Source organism: Taudactylus pleione, unplaced genomic scaffold (assembly GCF_031769625.1).
Source record: "Taudactylus pleione unplaced genomic scaffold, aTauple2 ptg000414l, whole genome shotgun sequence".
NCBI classification, from domain to species: Eukaryota; Metazoa; Chordata; class Amphibia; order Anura; family Myobatrachidae; genus Taudactylus; species Taudactylus pleione.
Window position 1 is genome coordinate 330,751 of NW_028284816.1, and position 16,505 is coordinate 347,255.

The window sequence follows — 16,505 nt, forward strand, 5'->3', positions numbered from 1 at the left end:
CGGCCGATTGCGTGCATAATCGCAGTTGTGATCGGTAATGAATCAAGCCCCCAGACTTCTCCTGGATCGGAGAAAATAGAGTTGCCAAGTATGATGTACACGTATCCACTATAAAATATACCTAGGTGGAGCCAATTATTGCCACCTTCTAGGATGTGTACAAATGTTGCTGTTTTGATCCACTAAAAAGACTAAATCTAATTTTTGCAAATTGTGCACAGATTATTATTATTATTATTACATTTTATTTATAGGGCGCCACAAGTGGTCCGCAGCGCCGTACATACAGTAAAGGGTACACAGAACATTACATTACAATACAGTAACCAAAATATAAACAGAACACAAGTAACAATTAGCAACACAATTCTCCATACACAGTACAGCTCTGAAGGTGAAGACTGTCAGTGTCGGACTGGGGCATAAAAGGCCCACAGGGGAATGCAATGGCAGGGGCCCGCCGAAGGGGCGTGACCAACCTTTTGTAGGTGTGGCCATCAATTGGAGTGGTGTGGTCATCCCCATTAAATAATACCAATAATCCCTGCCCCCTTTATAAAAATATCAATAATCGGTGACCCTTTTATTATAGTAGCCAGGGGCAGATTGGGATAGAAAACCTACTTAGGAAGTTTATGGACGCAGGCCGGCAGGATCCCTCCTGATAGGGCCTGATTCTGTGATTCTGTCGGACCCAGTTGCGCCTTCCTTGCGCATTTTGCTGTAGTTATGTCTGCCCTTCCCTGGTGAACATCCATGCATCCGAATATGTAAGGACTGAGAGGCCCAATTACAGTGTCTACAGACGCTGCAATCGTGCATGTTTAGACGCCACCATCAGTCGCACCATTGAAACTTTCACCCTATGGTAAGTACAGATCATCCATCTGAGTATGGACTTCAGTGTGAGCAATTCAGCATCTCTACGCAACCACTTTCAATAGCACGCCCGTTTCACTCCAATATCACGCCGATGTCTCTCCCATAACGCACCCGCGTCACTCCCATAACGCGCCTGCGTCACTCCAATAACTCGCCCTTGTCACTCCAATAACTCACCCTTGTCACTCCAATAACTCGCCCATACTACGTGACATCTGCATCTGATTAGCCAACTGCCTAGGAAGACCCAACACATTTCTAATACACTTCTGGGTGCATCTGTCCGAATTTGTACTGCAACTTTGTATGAGAACCATCGGGACGCATGCACTGATTAAAAATCACATAAAAAGAAAACACTTTAGTCTCCACAGGAAAAAAACCAAACACATCGGCCTCAATAAGAAGAAAATAAAACACAATGGCCCCGAACAGGTTAAAAAAATAAAACACATTGTCCCACATAGGAAAAAAAACTAACATTAGACGCTGGCAGGAAAAAAACAAAACGCATTGGTGTGGACACTGTGGGGAATAATATTAATACTGGGGACAGGAAAGGTGCGGGGAGAGAGGTCCTCACACACTGCTACAGATGCAGCAGGCAAGGGAGACAGAGCAGCCACGCAGAGCTGAAGAGAGAGGGAAGGAGGCGGGGAGAGGAGATTATCAGGGGTATTCAATATGGAACGTAAACCTCGCTGTCGAAGTTTACGTTGCATATCGGAGATTTTCCTGGGATAAAGTATCGGGCGCGCCCCCGCTTTATCCCCGTATTCAATATGAAAACTACGAAAACAGGACCCGGCGAAGTAGGATCGGCGAAAAAAAACGAAATTTACCTGGAATAAATTATAGGACCCCCCTAAAACTGTATAAACACGGGGGATCACTATGGGTACCCCCGTTTTAGCCTGCAAATGAAAGTCGGGGTTTTTAATAGCTGCGGCAGGTGTTTTTTTCCCGACATTGAAGAAGTGATGCAGAAGGGCACTTAGGTTATTTTTTTCGTTTTTTTAAGTGGTCCCATAAAATTTGGGGTACATGAAAATGGGTATTAGCATATTTTTAAGTCCCTAAAGTCTTTTTTTTTAAATTCTGCAAATATGCACCTGCCGCTAATAATCTATTCTAGAATACACCTGCCGCATACTTGCAGAATAGCCCTGAACCTATTTCCCTAGTTTTAAACAATTTTTTCAAATTTTTTTTTTTCACCCCAATTTTTTTATTAATTTTTTGGGGTGTCCCTATTTTTTTTTTTTAACTTTTTTTTGACAGTTATTTTTAAAATGTCATTCCCAGGGGTGCAGGCTATTTTTTTTAAGCCTGCACCCCTAAACCCCAATTCTGCACTTTTTTTCACCACCTATTCAGTGGTGAAAAGTTATCCCCGGTTTTTTTCAAAGACTTTTCGAACCTGCGAAAAGTCTTTGAAATTGAATACGGTGTAAAACCAAAACCTGCGAAAATTACGTCATCGGTGCGAAAACATCGCAAAAACGGAGTTTTCGCTCCATATTGAATACCCCTGTTAGGCTCACATATTGAACTTTTCCCTATTGGCTACCCTGCTTCCAGGTGCTGTCCTGTACAGTCCCGGGGTAGGCTAGTTAGCCTATCACCCTTAGTCAGAGCCACATTACGCAGCAGCTGCTCCCGGGCTAGCGGCACCAGGAAGTGCTAGCTATCTGGAGCATATGACTGCTTCCAGTTTGTGTTCCATAGTGGAATGCAAGTACTGGAAGTGCAGCTCCAGCCAACAGTGTGAGCCAAACCGAGCCGGGCCTGCCTGGCCGCAGTCAGTGACAGTGTGTGCCGGTCCAGCCGAGGGGACTATGGGACTGGCCTTACGGGAACTTACCTGCTGTCCCAATCCGCCCCTCATACTAGTAATTACTGGTACCTCTATTATTAGACTAACAATAATAATAGTTTACATATACACACACACTGTATGTAAGTATATATATATGCTGTGTGTGTGTGTGTATATATATATATATATATATATATATATACACACACATACATAGTGTACACATACATAGTGTACATAAACAATCCTATACATAGAATACATTTATCTATGCATACACAAATACCTATACATAGAATACCTATACATACATAGACCTGGTATACACATACATGCATGTTTACACACATACATTACATATACATAGTATACACATGTATACATATACATAGAATACATACATACATAAATACATTACATATACATTGTGTACACATACATACATATACAGTGTAAATTATGTATACATACGGTAGTACATAGAATAGGATGCTGGCAGGGAGAGGGTTACAAGACAAGAGGGGTCTGTTACATTCCAGAGATAAGGCTTCCAGGCATTCCAATGCAGAGAAAAGGGACACCTGTAGGTATGTGTACTGGGTGGTTACACTTACTAACTTTTTTAATGTCCATCTATATTACCTGCAGCCATTTACTGGAGACAGGAAACAATCCATGCTGCATAGTATACAGCAGTCCCCAGCCAACCTCACACCAACAGTAGTGACTGTCAGAGTGCAGGTAACTCTGTGCAGGGAGAAGGATGACACCGCAGCCGCTCTTGCAGGAAGAATACGTGGAGAGAGAGGGGAAGGGGGGGCGTGTCTAGGAGAGACAAACATACCTTATTGGTGGCTGGTCCTGGGGGAGGGGCAGCAACTAACACCAGCCGAGTTTCTACAGTCAAGACTATAAAAAAACTCCTTGTGAGCCGCACGGGATGGCCGGCCACAGAGGATGTGAGACAGCCCAGTGCAGGGGGGGAGCGATCAGCAGCTGGGTCAGTTAACATAACAGCCTTGCAGAGCCTGCTATAATAAACCCTGCCAATGACCTGCGCTAGGCCCCGCCCTCTCGCAAAAGAGGGCGTGGCTATGAAACAGCGGGGCCCACCGGGGATATCCCCGAATCCCCGGCACCCCAGTCCAAGCCTGAAGACTGTCATAGAAGTGCTAGAGAAGAAGGCTGTGAGACAGTGGGGAGGAGGACCCTGCTCCTAGGAGCTTACAATCTAGGGGAGAGGGGAGACAGACAGATGACATGAGGCATGAGTGTGTAGAGAGGGACCTGAGTGCAGGAAGTAAGCAAGGTAGAGATGGCTGAGGCGGGAGGGACAGAGACCTGGTAACATGGTTATGTGGTGGAAGGGTATGCTTTGATAAACAGGTGGGTTTTCAGTGCACGTTTGAAGCTCTGCAGGGTCGGGGAGAGCCTGATCGAGCGAGGAAGCTAATTCCAGTTGAGGGGGGCTGCACGGGCAAAATCTTGGACACGAGCATGAGATGAAGTAACCAGGGTGGAGGAGAGGTAGCAGTCATTGGCAGACCGGAGTGAGCGGGAGGGAGTGTGTAAGGAGATGAGGTTGGAGATGTAGGGAGCAGTAGAGTTAGAGAGGGCCTTGTATGTGAAGGTGAGGAGTTTGAAGAGGATTCTGTACATAGGCAAACGCAGGGGGGGGTTCCGTCCTCCTGGAAACCCCCCTCCCCAGCACACACATGACAACAGTAGAAATAGTAATATAATAGAATTTGGCTAGTGTTGCATGTTCTTCTCAGTATCACAAATGAAATAATTAGCACCACCTATGGATCTTTTAACATGTATCAGACAGTAATAAATGACCTGTGCGCCAACTAGGAGATCTGGAAAACATGCACTATTAGGGATGCACTGCTATAGAGCCGAATATGTACATATATGTCCAGGGCAGTGCTAGGTTCTTCTGCTGCTCCTCCAGATTCCCGGACTTGCTCCAATAGTCTGGAATGGTGCACACAACTAAAATAAAAACATTCAGCTCAGGAAGGATGGCCCTACTGCCGCATCTAATGGCTTATTGTGATCGCTGGTCTTGTATATGCTGGAATTATGATACACAATACACTTTGTATGACGCATATTTAAACTGGTTGAGCACTAAGTCTGCCCTCTTCATGGAATGGCCACACTCACTCTAAAATCAAGCATTTGGAAACCCCCCTCTAGAAATCCTGCGTTTGCCACTGCTGTAGGGGAATGGGAGCCAGTGATGGTTTTGGCAGAGGGGAGCAGCAGAAGTGGAACGGCGGGAGAGGAAGATAAGTCTAGCTGCAGCATTGAGAACAGACTGGAGGGGGACAAGATGGCAACGTAGGAGGCCAGTAAGGAGAAGGTTGCAGTAGTCAAGCCGAGAAATGATTAATGAATGAATAATCACTTTGGTAGCATTCTGGGAGAGGAATGGCCTAATGCGAGCGATGTTGCGTAGCTGGAACCGACAGGATTGTGCCAGAGATTGAATGTGGGGTGTGATGGAGAGAGTGGAGTCAAGGGTGACACCCAAACAGCGAAGTTGGGGTACAGGGGAGATGATGGTGTTGTCAACAGTGATAGCGAGATTGGATGGAGTTGATGAGTTCGGTTTTGTCCATGTTGAGCTTCAGAGAGCGCTTGGACATCCAGGAAGAGATGACAGAGAGGCAGCTGGATACCTGAGAGAGGACAGAAGGGGAGAGCTCAGGAGAGGAGAGGAATAGTTGCGTGTCATCGGCATAGAGGTAGTATTGGAGGCCGAAGGAGCTGATGAGTTCTCCTAGTGTAGAGGTGTACAGGGAGAAGAGCAGTGGGCCCAGGACATAACCCTGCGAGACACCAATGGAAAGGGTGGAAGGGGGGGAGGTGGAGCCAGAGGCAGACACTGAGAAGGAGCGGTTAGTGAGGTAAGAGGTGAACCAGGCATGGATGGTGTTACAGATGCCAAAGGTCTGAAGGGTGCGGAGGAGGAGAGTATGATCCACGGTGTCGAAGGCTGCAGAGAGGTCCAGGAGGATGAGCAGAGAGAAGTGGCCCCTGGATTTGGCTGCAAGCAGGTCATTGGTGACTTTGGCCAGGGCAGTTTCAGTGGAGTGAAGTGGGCGAAAGCCAGATTGAAGAGGATCAAGGATGGAGTTGTCAGAGGTAGCTGGTGATGCGGCTGTAGACAAGCCGCTCAAGTAGTTTGGAGGCAAAAGGGAGAAGAGAAATGGGGCGGTAATTGGCGGGTGAGGACGGGTCGAGGTTGGGTTTTTTAAGAATAGGTGTGACAAGAGCATGTTTGAACGATGAGGGAAAGATGCCGGTGGAGAGAGATAAGTTGAAAAGGTGAGCAAGGTGGGAGCAGGCAGTAGAGGAGAGGGAGCATAGAAGGCGAGAAGGGAGGGGGTCAAGGGGGCAGGTGGAAGGGGGAGAGGACAAGATGAGGGAGTGTACCTCATCGCCCATGGTGGGGCTGAAGGAGCACAAGGTGGGATGGCCGCGAGGTACGGATGGCGGGGGAGGTGGGGTTGCGGCAAAGAGATTGAAGGAAATACTGTGATGAATTGCCTCAATTTTGGAAGAGAAGAAGGAGGCAAAGTCAAATGCAGTAAGGGAGGATGGGAGGGGTGGAGGGGGGGGATGAAGGAGAGTGTTGAAAGTACCAAAAAGGCGGCGGGGATTGGAGTACTGAGAGGTGATGAGCGACTGAAAGAAAGATTGCTTGGCGAGGGAGAGGGCTCAGCTGTATGAAGAGAGGACAAACTTGAAATAAAGGAAGTCTGCCAGAGAGCGAGATTTTCTCCAGAGGCGCTCGGCTGTGCGCGAGCACTTTTGGAGAAATCGGGTCAGTTTGGAGTGCCAGGGTTGGGGTTTGGACTGACAGAGGGGGACAGAGGAGGTGGGGGCAACAGAGTCAAGTGCAGAAGTGAGGGTGATGTTGTAGAAGGAGGCTGCCTGATTAGGGCAGGCCATGGTTGATAGAGGAGAGAGCAGAGTATCAAGTGATGAGGACAGGACAGCAGGGTCAAGAGGTCAAGAGTCTCAAGATCACAAGATTGCGTCTGGTGATGGTGGCTTTGGGTGAGGGGAGGAGTGGAGGAGTTGAGAGAGTGAAGGAAAGCAGATGGTGGTCAGGGAGGGGGAAGGGAGAGTTGGAGAAGTCAGAGAGAGCACACAGATGCAGGAGCATCCCTGCTGGAAGCCTGTATTACGTCACAGAACATCTGCTCCACCCAGGGTCAGCCTGGCCCAAAGGGGTACAGGGCAAACCCCCGAAGGCACATCGCCTCCTCCTTTAGGGATCATGTTCCAGACTGTGCACTTGAATGATACACTATACATACGTTACATTATATTGCACAGGACTATGCTGTATTTTCTACAATACATTGCTGTTATTAATCTGGTGCACTATCTTGCATGCACTAGCAATATTTACTATATATATATATATTTTTAAAGGGGCCCAGGCCATGCATTCTCGAATGGTTAGCCAAGCCTTTGTGGAGGCTGGCCTCACCCACTCTGAAGGATGGCCACCATACTTGCTTACTTTTAGCTCCCTCCTTCCGGGAGGAAGCTGTCGGGCTTCCACGCAAAACTGGGCGTGGCGCGGCAATGATGCATCATTGTGGGTGGAGCATGGGGCGTGACAGCGCGTTGGCTTCATCGTGACCACACACTCTCTTCACGATGCCAAGATTAACGACATTGTGAAGTTGGGGGCAGGGCCACAGTGAATTCAGTTTCACTGCCCCCCTGCTGTTGGGGTTTATATTGTAATCGTGGGGGGAGCTTGACGGGTCACCGGGGGCCAGGAGGCTTGTCTGCCTTTACGGAGGGCCAGGAGTGGCACACAATTTTCAGGAGGCTCCTAGCCGAATCGGGAAGGAAGGCAAGTATGATGGCAATACTCCCAAGTATGGGCCCCTATCACTGCATTCCCCCAGTGGGCTATTTGTGCCCCAGTCAGACACTGGCTCCACCCATCTCCAATTTAACACTCCAAGTACATCCAGGTCTGTATGTAATACCACTCAATTTGCTGGTCCTGATGTGATTTCAGCCACTAGATTGAAAGACGTACAGTGCATCCGGAAAGTATTCACAACGCTTCACTTTTCCCACATTTTGTTATGTTACAGCCTTATTCCAAAATGGAATACATTAATTTTTGTCCTCAAAATTCTACACACAATGCCCCATAATGACAACGTGTAAAAAGTTTTTTTTCGATTTTTGCAAATTTAATTAAAAAAAAATAAGAAATCACATGTACATTAGTATTTACAGCCTTTGCTCAATACTTTGTTGATGCACCTTTGGCAGCAATTACAGCCTCAAGTCTTTTTGAATATGATGCCACAAGCTTGGCACTCCTACCTTTGGGCAGTTTCTCCCATTCCTCTTTGCAGCACCTCTCAAGCTCCATCAGGTTGGATGGGAAGCGTCGGTGCACAGCCATTTTTAAATCTCTCCAGAGCTGTTCAATTGGATTCAAGTCTGGGCTCTGGCTGGGCCACTCAAGGACATTCACAGAGTTGTCCTGAAGCCACTCCTTTGATATCTTGGATGTGTGCTTAGGGTCGTTGTCCTGCTGAAAGACGAACCGTCGCCCCAGTCTGAGAGCGCTCTGGAGCAGGTTTTCATCCAGGATGTCTCTGTACATTGCTGCATTCATCTTTCCCTCTATCCTGACTTGTCTTCCAGGTCCTGCCGCTGAAAAACATCCCCACAGCATGATGCTGCCACCACCATACTTCACTGTAGGGATGGTATTGGCCTGGTGATGAGCGGTGCCTGGTTAGCTCCAAACATAATGCCTGGCATTCACGCCAAAGAGTTCAATATTTGTCTCATCAGACCAGAGAGTCCTTCAGGTGCATTTTGGCAAACTCCAGGTGGGCTGCCATGTGCTTTTTACTAAGGAGTGGCTTCCGCCTGGCCACTCTAATATACAAACCTGATTGGTGGATTGCTGCAGAGATGGTTGTCCTTCTGGAAGGTTCTCCTCTCTCCACATAGGAATGCTGTAGCTCTGACAGAGTGACCATCGGGTTCTTGGTCACCTCCCTGACTAGGGCCCTTCTCCCCCGATCACTCAGTTTAGACAGCCGGCCAACTCTAGGAAGTGTCCTGGTGGTTCCGAACTTCTTCCACTTACGGATGATGGAGGCCACTGTGCTCATAGGGACCTTCAAGCAGCAGATATTTTTCTGTACCCTTCCCCAGATTTGTGCCTCGAGACAATCCTGTCTCGGAGGTCTACAGACAATTCCGTGGACTTCATGCTTGGTTTGTGCTCTGACATGCACTGTCAAGTGTGGGACCTTATATAGACAGGTGTATGCAGGGGTTAAAGTGGGCCAGAACGGGGCAGAACTGCGTTCTGTCACTTATTTTTGGAGACGCAACAAGTTCCGTCTCCTCCGACCAACCTAACCCCGGCACCGCAGGGAGGCTGCATTTGCCGGGCGCCCGCTGAGATTTTGTTACCAGCGGGCACCCGGCTCCCTCCCCGCAGCGCCAGCAGCAGCCGGAGGCTGGAGCTCACTCATGAGCACCGGCTTCTGGCTCCCGCTGAGTACAGTGCACTATAGGAGAGACGTCATGACGTCTCTCCTGTAGTTCAGAGGAGCAGCCCGCCGGACTAGGCGACAGAAGTGGAAGCGGGAGCGGGACTTAAGGTAAGTATTAAGTTTTATTTTTTTGGTATCGGCTTCACAATACGGAGCTGGGGGGCATTACTGAGGTGGCACATCTACAGGGGGCTTTTCTCAGGGGGAACAACTACAGGGGGCACTACTACAGAGTGCATTACTTAGTGGTCACTACTACTAGGGGCATTACTGGGGGGCATAGCTACAGGGGGCATTACTTAGGGGGCACTACTACTGGGGGCATTACTCAGGGAGCACAATTACAGGGGGCACTACTACTGGGGGCATTACTACAGAGGGCATTACTATTGGTTTCATTACTATAAGGGGCACCACTCCTGGGGGCACTGCATAAGGAGCACCACTCCTGGGGGCACTGAACAAGGGGCACTACCACTACTGTGGGCTCTGCTTAAAGGGCACCACTACTGGAGGCACTGAATAAGTGGCACTGCATAAGGAGCACCACTACAAGGGGCACTGCATAAGTGGCACCACTACTGAGGGCACTGTGTAAGGGGGACCACTATTGGGGGCACTATCACTATGGGCACTGCATAAAGGGCACTACCACTATTGGGGGCACTGCATAAGGGGCACTACCACTACTGGGACCACTGCAAAAGGGGCACTACCACCACTGGAGGCACTGCATAAGGGGCACCACTACTGTGGGCACTGCATAATGGGTACCACTACTGGGGGCACTGCATTCGGGGCACCACTACAATGGGCATTGCATTTGCATAAGGAGCACTACTGCTGTGGGCATTGTATAAGGGGCACTACTACTGTGGGCATTGTGTATAAGGGGCACAAATGTGGGCATTGTGTAAAAAGGGCACTGCTGTGTGTCATACATGAATAAGGGCCACTACTATGTGGTGTAATGTGAATCGGGTTTATCAAGATTGTGCTACCAAGTGGTGTAATTTGAATTGGGAATACAATTGCGTAACCACGCCCATTTATTTTGTGATCACGCCCATTTCTTTTGAGAGCCACGCCCCTTTTCGCCACACACATTCGGCACGCAGTGTCATTTTTTTAGGAGGAGGGTGAGTTCCCCCACTTCTCTAGTACCACTTTAAGCACTGGGTGTATGCCTTTCAAAATCATGTCCAATCAACTGAATTTACCACAGGAGGACTAAATTAAGCTGTAGGAACATCTCAAGGATGATCAGTGGGAACAGGATGCACCTAAGCTCAATTTTGAGCTCCATGGCAAAGGCCGTGAATACATATGTACATCATACATGCCTACTTTCCGGTTTGGGCGGGAGCCTCCTGAAAATCGGGTGCTGCTCCCGACCTCCCGGAAAAGTAGGCACATGCCCCGTTAATAAAGCCCCCCTCCCACCACCGGATGTATTAGAAAAAATATTTACCTGCAGCGGGGGAGTGGGGGGGGGGTTGATGATGCGATTTGCACTAAATCGCGTCATTGTGACCCCACCCCCGGCAACACAGTGCCGAAATTACAGGTATTATGTTGCCAGAGCGGGGCTGCGACAATGCGATTGCGAGGTCACGCCCTGGCCCGCCCTAAAAACTTTGCCACGCCCCCAGCTGTGCCGAGCTTGCTGCCTCTCCCGGGAGAGGCAACCAGAAAGTCGGCAAGCCTGATGTACATGTGATTTTTTTTTTTATTAAATTTGCAAAAATCGCAAAAAAACTTTTTACATGTTGTCATTATGGGGTATTGTGTGTAGAATTTTTAGGACAAAAATGAATTTATTCCATTGTGGAATAAGGCTGTAACATAACAAAATGTGGAAAAAGTAAAGCATTGTGAATACTTTCCGGATGCACTGTAATTCCCTTTAAAGCAAAACCAATTTGTTTTTGCTTTTAAGAAAAACTGCTACATTAAAAGTAGCATGTATCTCGCCAAAATCACACCGGGACAAGCAAATCGCAGCCAATTCCACACGGGCCAGAGTTTGCTCCCCTGCAAATGTTCTCCGCTCTACCTCTAGAATGTTTTCATATAAACCAGAGAATCTGCGCAAACATTGGTGCATAACAACACAATACCAGAAACTGCTGCATGTGACCATTTTACGCAATCATTGGGCCTGATTCACATTTGGGCAAAATGCCGATATTTAGGCAGAATGAGTGATTGTTGGCCATTGCGCATGCGTGAAAGCCGCACTGCCCACACGCAGCGATTGAATTGCGGTTACGCTCGTACGAAGGATTCACTTTCAAGGTGAGTGACAGGTAGTCAGTGTTTCGCGAAGGTAACGGGGGGGGAGGAGTAGTTAGAGAAACGCAGGTGTTTCGGAACTTTAATACACTGTTTTCTGTGCGTCCATATATTAGCTGTTGCGTCCTTGCTCACAGCAGGAGAGCCCTCTGTGTGTCTGGAGAACCACTATGTCTGCAGCAGCTTAGACTTACTCAGGAGGTTAATGGGCGCCTGATCTGCATTCAATGTTTCCGATGTATCCGGATTTGTTAGTGAGCGGCGAATGTAAGATGCTATCAGTCAGCGTCGCTAACCACTGGATGGCGAGTGGCACATTAGCATATTTCCGCAATTTCAAATTTGTGAGAGATCGCAGCTGCCATGGCATTCGTGTCCACATCTCAATCAGGTCCTATGTTTTGTTACATACTAATATAAGTAAAATGCTGTGTACCGGATACACTTTTAAAGTTATCGAATATCAAAATGCTTATATAATCAATTATCCTGCTGTAAATTTACCATGGGTGTCTAGATTTAGAACCATCTTGTTAAAGAAATAATAATTCAGTGAACACCAAAAATAATGCACGGATAGTGTAATGGTTAGTGTTACTGCCTCACAGCACTGAGGTCATTGGTTCAATTCCCACCATAGCCCTGTGTAGAGTTTGTATATTCTCCCTGTGTTTGCATGGGTTTCCTCACACAATCCAAAAATATACTGGTAGGTTTGTTGGCTTCTAACAAAACAAATTAAACCTAGTGCAGCTGCTGAGGGGACCCATCTTCTTGGTCAAAGTTACATGTATTCTATACATTTTTCACCATGGTGGTACATAGGGGCCCTTACAAACTTTTGCTATAGGGCCTTTAAATACCTAGTTACCCCCCTGCTAGTGTTTGTGTGTGTATATGTGGTAAGAAATATAGGCCCTCATTCAGAGCCGCACGCTATTTGCGGTCGTTCGTTCTAAAACAAGGGGGGGCTATTCAAATTAACCGTTTGCTAATTGCGGTCTGTTCACGCCTCTAAGTCTGAACGAGCGAGCAAAACTTGCGGTTGTAATTTTGAAAAATACGCCCCCTTGCCGCTCGCACCATACGTCATGTCCGCTATTTATTAGATTAATCGAGTACATCGAACATCGTATGAACTGCTCGCTATTCTTGTGGCTGGTTTTTTCAACCGCTATTTTGCGAGCAGTTCTGAGTAAAAAAAAACAAGTGACGCCCGTTTTGACCTTTAAGCACGCCTGTGTTCGAATTCCACACCCCCGTTTTCAAGCACCTTCCCCTGTTACCACCCACATACGCCTCCTTCTGTCACTCAAAATAGCAGGCATTCGCTATATAGCGAACAAACGATTTTCGGCCGCACTGACTGTACGCATGCGCAGATGTGCGAACATCGGTCAGAACGAACGAGCGGCCGCTTACGAGCGGCTCTGAATCAGGGCCATAGATTGTAAGCTCCACTGGTGCAGGAATTGCCCAAATATTATCTGCATAGCACTGCAGAAAATGTGTGTTCTATATAAATAACTGGTAATACATAATAAGCTATAAAAATGACAAAAAACTGAGTATAAACCCCCTGTGATAGTAATAGCTATAGATATCTGTAACCAACATCATTTGTCTGAGAAATTGGCATGTTAAATTCAGTTCTGTCAGAGACTGCAGACACCACTGCTCACACAAAATCATTAAAGGTATCTTCTCATCTGCTGTGCAGTACAGAAAAGATGCTAGGAACGATGCACGGGAGCGCACTTAAGTGCGTACACACTAGACGATGTGGACGATATGTTGTTCCAATTCGTCTCAAAGCGACAAATCGTCCAATATATCGTCTAGTGTGTACCATACTTGCTAACATTCAGCTCCCTCCTTCCAGGAGGGAGCTGAATGCCTGCATACCGTGGGGGGCGTGGCCTGGCTATGATGCCATTTTGGGGGTGGGGCCAGGGGCGTCACCGCATGATGACGTGATTCTGAACGGTTCTAACTATGTGGCATCATCCCATAATAATTTGTGTCTCTGGGTTGGGTTCGGGATCCCGGCAGTCAGAATACCGACAGCAGCATCCCAACAGTCAGGATCCCAACAGAATTTGGTAAGTAACCCTAATTCTCCCCCTAACCTACCCCTCCCGCTCCCTAACCCTCCCCCTAGTGCCTAACCCTAATACTCACCGTTGGGATGGCAGCAGTCTGGATTCTGGACTGGTGCCGGGATTCAGACTGCTGTTGGGATTCGGTTGCCGGGATTCTGACCGTCGACATCCTGACTGCATCCCGTGTCTCAAGCCACAATCCAAAAAAACACTAGTAGGTTAATTGGCTTTCCTCTAAAATTATCCTCATTGTGTTTTTGTGCCTGTGGTAGAAAATTTAGATTGGTAGCACCTCTGGTGCTGCATAATATGAATAAAAGATTTAATAAAAATAATAAAATGATGATAATAAATGTAGAAGATTGTTTGGCAGATTTGAATTTACGGGAAGCATTTCGGAAGCCGACGGACGTAATCCTGATCGCCGGCTTCCCGACTGTCTAATTCCGGCAAGGCACTAATGACAGGATTCGAAATCCCGACACCTGACATTAGACCTACGTTGGGAGCCCGACACCCGGCTTACCGATCGAAGGCAAGCCGGGCGCGGACTGCCACGGGGGCGGGGGTTGGGTTAGGTTATGGGCTCCCGGGGGGGAACTTAGGAACCCCCCTGGGAGGTTAGGTTTAGGCTAGGGGAAGGGGGGGTTAGGGTTAGGCACCCCAGGGGGGGAGGTTAGGGTTAGGCACCCCCCCCCGGCGGACTTAGGTTTAGGCTGCGGGCAAGGGGGGGTTAGGTTTAGGCACTTGAGGGGGGGATTAGGGTTAGGCACTTGGGGGGAGGGTTAGGGGGTAGAATGAGGTTAGTTAGTACTTACCTTTTGACGATCAGGATTTTCACCCCTGCCGGGCTGCCGCTGTCGGGATTTGAACCGTACATCATATTGATTCCGAATTAACACAGCTACATACGGCGGGTGGCTGGGCTCTAAATAACATAATTGACAGCACCATGCTCCCTCACATCAATAACCAAGACCACCCCTTCCAGAATCTCCCTTAGGACATCATTCAAATATTGACAGTATGTATGACCTGAACAGTTATTCGGGCTATACAGCTAGCATTGCCCGGGGTATTAGCAGATTCTGCAGCACATCTGTAAGCCTACTACAGTTTGTTTGCTTGTGACAGCCAACTACTGTAGTGCGGTATTTCTGAAATCTAGTCCACATGTTCAACTATCACATAACTGCAGCTAAGGTGACTCTTTACCATAACTCCTTTAATTTCTTCAATACAAAAAAATGGGACACAAATAATGTTCCACCAATAGCCACACCCAAGACTGACCAAACCACGCTCAAATTATGGCAAGGCTAAAAAAAACATACTTGTCTATTCTGCTGGAATTTCCAGGAGACTCATGAATTTTGGGGAGCTCTAAAGAGACTTTGGGAGAGTAGACAAGCTTTCCAGATCCCAACCTCTTCTCCAATGAAAGGGGCAGTTCTACTAATTATATCCTTACATTTACATTATCCCACCGACCAACTGCAGTGATCGGGATATAAGGATGTGACCGCATGCCTTGTAGTGCCCGTGGCCATTCCCCTGCTGAACGTGCTTAGGCTGCCTCATCGGCTACAGAAAACCCATTTTATTGCTGCATGCAGTGGAGGCACCAGTTCTCGATACAGCCAGCATGGGACTACCACCCAACTCCAGGGCCGCAACTAGGAGGGGGCTAGAGGTGCACGTGCACCGGGTGCCGGAATGCAGGGGGTGAAAAAGGGCTGACTCACGGTGGCTTGGCCCCTGGCAATGAGCAGGTAATTTTAAAGTAATTAGAAGCCTTACTGTGGGGCATAAAATGGTGTCGGGCAAATATGTAAGTGGCACTTTGGTAATAGGCATTACAATGCATGGGCATTATGGTGTGTGGAATAATGTAAGTCACTATACAAGGGACGTTTGACTAGTGTACTGCCTTATGGAGGAGCAAGGACAAAATCCAGGTTCGGGAAGGGAGGGAGCGCAAAATTGCTGCCTTGCACTGGGTGGCAGATATCCTAGTTTCGGCCCTGCCAACTCCCTGCAATTTTGGCACAATTTTCCCATTGCAAGACAGTGGGATAGCCCCCTCAAATAGGTACTGCCCCGCCACAATTGGGACGCTTTAGAAGAATGCATTATTCCCATGCATTTCCAAGTCTCTTGCACACCAGGGAGTCCCAGAAAGTCTGTAAATTCTCCCAGATGGCTAAAGATGTGTATGCAAACCATGTCATCATGGGCCAACCATGGCTGTGTATTGATGCCAAACACACCAACTGGCAGTGGTGGAAGCCTCTATTATATTATCAGTAACCCCCCTCCCCCACTGACTTTGGGTAATGCAAAACACAACGTCAATGTGTATCATTGACATCACCACACCTTGGCCAATGAGACGCAATGACGCAAACTGCTAACCCCACCTAAATTGGCACATTTCACCTCTGTGGGGTCAATCCTATTCCGTGCGAAGGGTGCGATGTGCCGTTGCAACGGCATTAAAATGCCTGCAACGGACTGGCACGTTGTACCCTTCGCACCCCGACTCGACTCTGAACTCGATAAACTTTGCTCGCTGTCCTGTGGTGCAGCGAGCAAAATTGGGCAAATCTGGGCTGCCGCAAAGTGCAGCCATTGCCGCAATGACTCCCACCAGTAAGATAATCGTGGCTAATAGGATCGAGCCCTGTAAAGAGAGCAGGTTTACAAAAAAAGAAAAGAAAATATGACCAGGTGACTCCTATGCAGTAATAACAATACTAATAATAATAAATACATTGTGGATTGATAAACTATTTTACTTATCTACGTGTCAATAGCTCCATCTAGCGACAACAA

At 47.8% G+C, this 16,505-nt stretch overlaps 1 protein-coding gene across 1 annotated transcript in view; it reads right to left on the bottom strand.

The window, feature by feature from the left end:
* Positions 1-16,487, bottom strand: part of ACY3 (aminoacylase 3) — a 62,515-nt gene extending 46,028 nt beyond the window's left edge. Inside the window, exon 1 of the mRNA XM_088447073.1 lies at positions 16,469-16,487. The gene's annotated coding sequence lies outside the window, so the exon portion shown is untranslated. The remainder of the gene's footprint in view (positions 1-16,468) is intronic.
* Between the last annotated feature and the right edge of the window lie 18 nt (positions 16,488-16,505).